Source organism: Apium graveolens, chromosome 2 (genome assembly GCF_009905375.1).
Source record: "Apium graveolens cultivar Ventura chromosome 2, ASM990537v1, whole genome shotgun sequence".
In the NCBI taxonomy this organism is placed as follows: domain Eukaryota; kingdom Viridiplantae; phylum Streptophyta; class Magnoliopsida; order Apiales; family Apiaceae; genus Apium; species Apium graveolens.
In genome coordinates, this window is record NC_133648.1 from 32,265,088 (window position 1) to 32,274,943 (window position 9,856).

A 9,856-nucleotide genomic window follows, 5' to 3' on the forward strand; every position below is an offset into this window, starting at 1 on the left:
GACATATCAACTGCCAATATCGGTCACCCTTGTTGTGTAAATATCTATTAGATTAATTTTTACTACATAACTATGCAAAGCTATACCATATTCCCAGGATGATACTCTTGTGTAGTTAATTAGTGTCCAAACACCAAACTAACGCCGTAAAATTGAATTCATTTCAAAGATTTAAAAAATCAAAATAGGGTGTGTGGTTTATTTACTCATCCCTCTTACTCGAAGAACGGTGTGCGACGAAGGATCGGTGCAACGAGGGAAGGGTGTGTAGGTAACCCGTTTATAAGAAATAATCCGACATGTCTAATGAGCTAGAGTGAATACAACAAATATTTTTGAACGACAAAAAAATATAAGAAAATAAGGTTAAATTTAACTGCACAAATTTGACCAATAGAAGTCGAATTTAACCAATTGATTTATGAAACTCCTAAATTAAACCAATAGCAGTCGAATTTGACAATTGGAAATGGTGGGAAATTTTCACTCTCTTTGTGTTTGAATTTTCTGAAGGAGGCTGCTAATATTTCACAAACAATTTTAACTGAAATCAGTTGAAAGTAAAAATCTAACCAAATACGGTTGAAAATTAAAGTTCGGAAAATAAAATATTTATTTTAAATATTTAAATAGTATTGCATATTAAAAAAATAGTTTTGTATATTTACCTTTCTTTAATATGCAAAAATAATTATTTTATTTTAAATCATTAATTAGACCTAATTAATATTTAAATAATAGACAAAACAATTATGTTTTAGGCTCATTGTACCATATTAGGTCTAATTAATGCAACAGTAACTATGTTGTTAGGCTCATTTTGGCCCATATCATTTATCCTCCAATTCTAGGAAAGTTACTCGAGATTTCGTGGAAGTTACAAATGGTTTATTTGCGACTCAAGTTAATTTCGGCCCTTCATGAATATCATCCCTTCATGGAAGTTATTAATGGTCTATTCGCAACTTAAGATATTTTTGGCCCTTCGTGGGTATCGTGTTTAGTGCAAAGTGTGGAGCGATTTACACAGTTACAACGATTTGCCTTATTCTCTAAGCTTCAATATAGATTTTTAGAATTTGTTTTACAATTTTTCATATATATTTTTGTACCTATTCCAATTTTTAGGAATTTCCTAGTATTGTTCCTTATTTTTCGGGGATTTTTTCGGGCCTGCAAGTATTTTTTTGCAATTTTTCATAATACCTTAGGAATTTCCTTGTGCCTACAGATATTTTTCATAATTTTTCCTAATATGTTGGAAATTTCTTCGTATCAACTGACATATTTTTGTATCAACCGGTCTTTTTTCCTAACAGTTTATGAATATTTTGTACCAACAAGTATTTTTCCTAATATTTCAGGAATTTTTTCGTACTTACGGGTATTTTTTCTAACATTTTAGGAATTTTTTCCTAGTAACAGGTATTTTTCCTAACATTTTAGGAAAATTTTCGTACCAACAGGTATTTTTTCTAATATTTTACGATTTTTTTCGTACCAATAGGTATTTTTCCTAATATTTTATTCCAACTAGGTTTAAGAAATAATTTTAAAAATTATTTCTGAATTTCCCTGAATTTTTAAGATTTTCCTCCATTTTCCCTATTTTTGGGAATTTTTAACTATTTCTTCATTTTTAGCCTATTTTCTGATTAATTAAATAACCAAAAATACTTCATGGGCTTTTACAAGTGAGCAACCCTCGCCTAGCAAACAAGTTTCAAACCAGGCCTAGGAATTATGTCTCTTAGACGTGATTTGTGTTCCATAGCTTCAATTCCTTCCTAGGCGTGGGTAATCCTCGTCTAGGAGGCGATGTTCTAATGAAGCTTGTGAATAATGTCTGTTAGACGTGGTTTGTACTCCATAGCTTCAAGTCATTCCTAGGTGTGAGTAATCCCTTCCTAGGAGGCAATGTTCTAACCAAGCCTTGGAGTTATGTCTCCTAGACGTGGTATATGCTCCATAACTTCAACTCATTCATCGACGTGGGTAACCCCCTCCTAGGAGTCATGGTTTTAACCAAGCCTAAGAATTATGTCTCCTAGATGTGGTCAGGCCCAATGGTTTTTTTTTTAAAAAAATTATGAACTCATGTCATATTTTTCATATTTCGGCGAACATATTTAATTTTATGCAATCATGCATAATTAATTGGATAAAAAATAATAAAAAATACTTTTATTTTTTCCAATTAATAATAATTTTAAATTCCTTAATTTTTAAGGAATTTATATACCAAATTATGACTTTATTCGTAATTTTTGTCGTCATCGGACATAAATTTATGCAACTGTGCATTACATAATATTCTCTATTTTGAGAATTTTGTCTTCCATTTATTTGATATATTAGAAAATAATTTAATAATTATTTCCTCCCTTTTTCTTTTCCTATGTTCTAAATAAAATATTCAAAAAATGGTTTGATTGTGCACCTTCATCCTAGACGTGGGTTACCCCTGCCTAAGAAGCAACTTCCTTTCCACGCCTATAAATAATGTCTTTTATGCGTGGTTGGAGCCGGATCCATCAATCCTAGACGTAGGTTACCCGCCCTAGGACGCAAGTCGGCAAACACGCCTATGAACTTTGTCTCCTCAGTGTTAATATAAGGCCTTCGTGGTTGAATGCTTCCTAGGCATGGGCTACCCCCCACCTAGGAGCTATATTAGATAACACGCATAGAAAAATTTCTTCTCGGGCGTTAGTTGAATGCTTTCATGGCTGAAGTCTTCCTAGGAGTGCGTTACCCCCGTCTAGGAGGCTTGTTAACAAGCACGCCTAGAAACTTTGCCTCCAGGATGTTAGTTGAAGGCCTTCGCTACTGAAGCTTTCCTAGAAATGGGTTACCCTCTATGAGGCATATTGCTGAACACGTCGAGAAATTTCATTTCTTCGATATTGGTTGAGCTTCAAGCTTACTTTATTTTATTTTCCTTTTTTTAATAAGAAAAATATTCCTTCATTCATTCATAAATCCTAGGCGTGGGTTACCTCCGCCTAGAAGACATTATTATAATGACGGCTAAGAATTGTGCCCCATGAGCGTTGTTGGGCTTCAAGCCTTAAAATCCTTGTATTTTATACATATTCATGTTATCACTTATAATTTGAGTTTATGCGTGATGTTTTAACATAGGGCCATATAGAGGCCATAAGGTCTTCTGATGAGTGATTATCGTGGCTTTGCATGACTTTATCCGCCACATGTGGCTTTTTATTATGTTCTTATCTGTTTGTGATCCTTCGTGGACTTTGAACATTTTCAGTGTTTATCATAATTGTCCTTCGGGACTCGACTTGTGATCCTTTGGGATCTTCAATCTTTATGTAGTAGTAGTTTGATTCTATACTTGTCTTTTATTTTCGGTAGTTGGTCCTTCAGGACTTGAATTCATTAGATGCTCGTACACAAATAATTTAATAGACAACCTTTGCATAGAATGGAAAATATTTTCATCGACCTTATTTCTAGATCTACAACTAAGTATTAGGAACATGTTTTGTATGTCCTAAATATGATAAACCTTCAAGTTCGAGGCACTTAATCACCGCTCAGGGTTTTCAGCTCGTAGGATCCGTGTCCTGGTATCTTCTTGACCTTGTAAGGTCCTTCCCAATCAGGGATAGCTTTTAATTCTCACCTACTCCCGATGTCTAAATCTTTTTTATACCAAGTCTCCTTATTGAAGGAACCTTTCTTTAACCCTTCTAATGTAATAAAATAATTCTCTTCGTCGATGCTCTGTATTATGGTCATTTGCTTCGTCCCCAACCTCGTCGATCAGGTCAAAGTTGAGATGAGAAAGTCTTTTATGCCAGTTCCAGCTATCTTCCACAGATGCTCTACTAAGTAGACAAACTTTTGATTCATCAATATTTGTGGAGACCCTGGATCCATATAAACTACCATATCTTACACCAGTCATTACAATCTTACCATCAGACTTACTGACAATTTCACAATGCTCCTCATAGAAATTGACATTGTAACCTCTGTCACATATTTGACTCACACTGATCAGATTATGCTTGAGTCCTGCAGCTAGAGCTACATTTTTAATGATGACATTTCCAACTTTAATTTTGCCATATCCCAAGATTTTTTCTAGGTTGCCATCTCCATAAGAAATACTTGGGCCAACTTTCTCCTCAAATTTTAATAATAGGGATTTATAACCAGTCATGTGTCCTGAGCATCCACTGTCCAAGCTAGAGTATTCCTCCTGTTACCCTGCAATCAGTAATTGAAATCAGATAGTGTTTTTAAGGACCCAGACTTGCTTGGATCCCTTGGCCTTTTTTAGTTTGTTAACATATGCAACATAAGACTTTTTATCAGAGTTTATGTTAACATCCTTACTAGCCATATTTATACATGCAGAAACAGATTTTGCTTTAATTAAAGAGGATTTCAGTTTATGATAATTATAATACAAACCGTGATACTCTTTACATGTATAAATAGAGTGTCAAACACTACCACAATGAAAACAAGGACTCTGTGGTTTATATCTAATTGTTCTATTCCTTAACTTTGATTTGGAGGGAACAGTATTTATCTATTTATTCTTCCTACAAGAATTAGCAAGATAATTAGTACTACCACAGTTCAAACATGCCTTTCTAGGTGCATTGGGAGGAGTTACATAATTACCATTCTTATTAACACCTACCTTGCCATTCCTATTTTTCCTAGACCTTTTCTTCTTGTCTTTCATGTGTAAATCCTTCAGCTTTTGCTTAAGCTATTTCTGAGTCATTGAACCAATATTTACTGATTTTGTGTGAACCTATTCACTCTTGTCAGTAATTAAGTTTGATCTAGGTGTTGAGGTTGAACCTTCCTTATAGATTGATTTGACAGTATAAGCACTTGGATTAACCTTAATGGTATTTATCTGAACCTTGTTCAGTTTGATCTTGCTATCAGTATTTACCGTTTAGTTTTCTCAGTTTCTTTTTCAATTTTCTTATCAGAATTAGATCTAGAAGCATATCCTAATCCTGATCCCCCACATCCATTCTCTAAAATTTTCTGCGTTATTTTTCCTGAGTTAGTCCAAAGCTTAATAACCTCTCTTTATTTAGCTAACTCCTTTCTAGATAAGCATGTTTTTCTAACAGTTTTTCTTTAACATAAATAACATTATCTCTTTCTTTTTGAATTTCTAGCATGAAAATCAACTCAATTTCTAGGTAATCATTTCTTTTCTTTAACTTAGAGTTTTCACTATTGATTCTATTATTCTCTAAGGTTTGATCCCTATAACTAACATGTAGAGTCTTAAGAAATAATCTTAATTCATAGATATCATCAGTATCAAAAGCAAGAACAGTCTGAGGTACCTTTAATTCAGCATTATCAGCCTCAGCAACAACATTTGCCATGAGAGCATAATTGACTCCATTGTCTGATTCTTATGAATCATCCCAGTTTTTCTTATCTGAGATCAAGGCTTGTTTCTTCTCAGCTCTGGGTTTTCTGCAGTCAGCTACAAAGTGTCCAATTCCGTCTTAGTTGTTAGGTCACACACACTGTAGAGGGGGTGAATACAGTGTATAATACAATCAAATCGAACTTTAATATATTAAGTAACAGAAAACAAACTTTATTGAAACAATAAACTCTGTTACAGTATGGAACTGTTACCTCTCAGTGATGAACAAATATCACGAGAGCTGCTAGGGTTACAATAAATAATCTTCTCGAATATGATAACACTTATAGTGTAAACCCTATGTCTGTGTTTATATACTACACAGTTACAAGATAATCGCTAATTGATATGGAATATAATTCTGCTTCCTAAAATATATCAATCAGATATCTTCTCTTTCAAGTATTCCATTCTTTACGGAACTCCTTCTTCATGCATATCTCTTCTTATGTTTATCTCGATCTTCTTTCCTTTAATCAGCTACTTTCCTTATCTGATCGTCCTTCAGCACTTAAGTTCTGATATCTAACTTCTGATGATTATCTCCTGATAATATAAGTACTGATATCCTTAAGTCCTGACTTCCAGTATAAGTACTGATCAACAGTTAAGTACTGATTTGTCCTGTTAAGTAAGATCTGAAATCTAAACATAAATTATATTAGCCATGACATTATCAAATATATCTAACAATCTCCCCCAACTTGTAAATTAGCATAATATACAAGTTTAACAGATATTTGATGATGTCAAAAACATTAAGTACAAATGCATGAGAATTAGACTAGATAACTACAACTTACAGTCCTTAAAGCTTTACCAATATTCAACTTCTGATAACAACTTCAGTCTGTACAAATATCAGAATTTAAGCAGTTGTAGATCTTCAACTTGGCTTCATCATCTGATCTCTCTGATGTCAGGAGTTGTTCTGAGATAGTTCTTCAACAAACATTTCTCAGCATATCTGAGTTCATCAATCATTCTCCTTTTGGCATCTTTAAGCTCTGTAGTATCTTCACCAGTTTGAAAGATTGCAGCTCTGAGATCATTGATCTTTGCTTTTCTTAACTCCTGATCTAGTCTTATGACATAGGCTTTGTCAGACTCCAGATTGAATTCAAGTCCCTTAATACCAAGATATGTTCTGATCTGTGCAGTATTAGGCTTCATATCAACAATATCACCATTGTGATCTCTGTACTTTGGAACATATGTGCTGTCAGACTTAACAGAATAAATCCTTTTCAGTCTCTGAATCTGTTCTTTTAAGTAGTTTGCAGCAGTTCTTGTTATTCTGTCATCCACTTGAAGTAAGAAAAGTACATGCTCCAATTCTTCAAAATACTTCAATGGAATGGCATTTTGTCTTATATGATAAACCCTACCATCTGTCATGAAATACAACATGATGTATTCTTTCAAGTAGGTATGGTAAACCATCTGTACAGATTCCAGTTGATTCAATCTCTCAGGAGTTGCTCCAATACCTGGTTCACTCAAGGAAGTTCTGTTAGATATATTTGATAATGTCATGGCTAATATAATTTATGTTTAGATTTCAGATCTTACTTAACAGGACAAATCAGTACTTAACTGTTGATCAGTACTTATACTGGAAGTCAGGACTTAAGGATATCAGTACTTATATTATCAGGAGATAATCATCAGAAGTTAGATATCAGAACTTAAGTGCTGAAGGACGATCAGATAAGGAAAGTAGCTGATTAAAGGAAAGAAGATCGAGATAAACATAAGAAGAGATATACATGAAGAAGGAGTTCCGTGAAGAATGGAATACTTGGAAGAAAAGATATCTGATTGATATATTTTAGGAAGCAGAATTATATTCCATATCAATTAGCGATTATCTTGTAACTGTGTAGTATATAAACACAGACATAGGGTTTACACTATAAGTGTTATCATATTCGAGAAGATTATTTATTGTAACCCTAGCAGCTCTCGTGATATTTGTTCATCACTGAGAGGTAACAGTTCCATACTGTAACAGAGTTTATTGTTTCAATAAAGTTTGTTTTCTGTTACTTAATATATTAAAGTTCGATTTGATTGTATTATACACTGTATTCACCCCCTCTACAGTGTGTGTGACCTAACAAGTGGTATCAGAGCAAATCTGTTAACACACATACAGTTAAAGATCCAAACACAATCATGTCTGACACAGAAACTCCAACTAAGCCTACCAAAACTGAAGAACCTCCAAAGACACAAATTCAAAGTCGGTATGAGACTATCAGAGTTCCCATACTGAGACCATCTGAATATCCCATATGGAAGGTAAGGATGACCATGTTCCTGGAAGCTCTCCGCCAGCAAGAGCGAATCATCCGACTCGCCATTAGGTTTGTCGAGAGTAGGAAGAAGAAGAAATGATTTAATCTTGTCTTCTTCCTGTTTTTCTTCATCATCAGCTTTGTCAGGCTTCTTGGCTAGGACTAAAGCTGTTGATGTTAGATTTAGTAGCTTAGGGAAATCTTGTATAAGTACTGATATAATTTCCATTTCATGAATGTATTCTCTTGATATATTAATGAAATCTGTCTTTATTTCAAGATTTTGTCTCTAAGTTATTTTGTAATGCATTGATAAATCCTGATTGATATTCTGATGACCATATAAATTCTGTTTTAATTTAAGTTCTGACTTTCCTTTATCAGTACTTACTCATATGATTTATCTTGGTCATTTTCACTTGATTTCTTTTCAGAATATTAATGATGCAGTGAAAAATAATTAAATCAGTGGGAACGGTTTCAATTTTGAATTAAACCGGTTTCACCTTGATTAATGGAATATCTGGGTAAATGGAACGGTTTTTCCTTGAAAACAGGCAAGTGGGCAAGTAATGATTACTGTTTTCTCGCGCCCAGTAACTATCCGTTATTACTGCATGTCTGACAGGTGTCCAACGGTAACATTTTTTTCAGAGTATAAGTACGACAGAGAAAGGATTTTTTTAATCTTTTATTTCCTTCATACTTTTTCTCTCTACTTGCTTTTACTCTCTCTTTCTCTCACGTTGGTTTTTCATACAGACATTTTATCAAACACCTAACAGACACTTTTAAATCTCAATTTTTCACATGGCACCTAAGGATTTAATCATTGATGGAGCTAAGTTTGTTCCAAACAACTATGCTGCAATTCTTGATCATGCTGAAGTTCCATCTGAATTGTATTTTGTGCAAGATCTTCTTGCACACAGTGAGATTGGGTATGCACTGACCCAGCCTTCAGTCTTTTTGAGCCAACAAGTTCTGACGTTTTGGCGGACTGGGCACTTTGATGATGGTGGTAAACATGGAACTCCCAGTATTGTTTTCGAAGTGGGCGATTCATCTTATGCAGTCACTCCTGGTACAATACGCAAAGCTCTACATCTCCCAGAAGATTGTACCTTTTCAATTCCAGAAGAATCAGCTCTTCAGGAGTTAATGGCAAATTTGGGGTATGAAAGGAGTTTGGCAAAACTTGGGCAGTTGAAACGGGCTCATATCAGAAGAGAATAGAGCTTCTTCTTCGACTGCATCACCAAAGCTTTTGGGAACAAATGTTCGAATTTTGATGCTATCCCAATTCTGAGTCAGCACATCGGGTATGCTATTATCAATCAAACTCATTTTGATTTTGCAACTGGTATAATTGGTTTTATTGGGGATATGACGACAGAGGATAGGAATGTTGTCTATTTTGCTAGATTCTGTTAACTTATTTATACTTTTTGTACTGATGAACCTCAATTAGTCAGTTCCTCAACTCCACCTTTTAAAGTTGCAAAACGATACTTTAATGACCTGGTAAATGCTGACACTAAGAAATCAGTGGTTAGACCATTACAGATTCCTTAGTCTGTAAAACAGATCCTAGTAAATGCTGATCCTGGTACTTATAGATCTATTTACTCTGATGTCCAACCAACAATAAACACCCAAAAACCATCATCCTCAGCACCTACCACTCATTCTACTAAACCTACCCTCAGGACATATCTTAAATCCTATCTCTCCACTTCACAGACTAATCAACCCTCAGCCTCAGCACCTACTGTGAAGCCTTCATCCTCCAAGCCAAAGAGGACAAAGACTGTTCCTCAAACACCTCAAAAGAGAAGGAGGATTGCCTTGAGAGATGAATCTGATACTGAGGAACAGGTTCCTTCTTCAGAACCTGTTGTAGGTGAAGCTGAGAAAAAGACTTCTCAGAAGGATTCTGGAATTGGGGGATCTAGGCTTCTCAAAAGGCTTAGAAGAATGACAGTCCCTGAAACTCCCAAGGAATCCAAATCAACAAAGAGATACCAGAAACAGAGGGCAAAAAGGCCAGTTTCAGATGATGAAGAGGATGCAGCTAAGGAAGGGGATCAGGAATCTCTGATCTCATAAG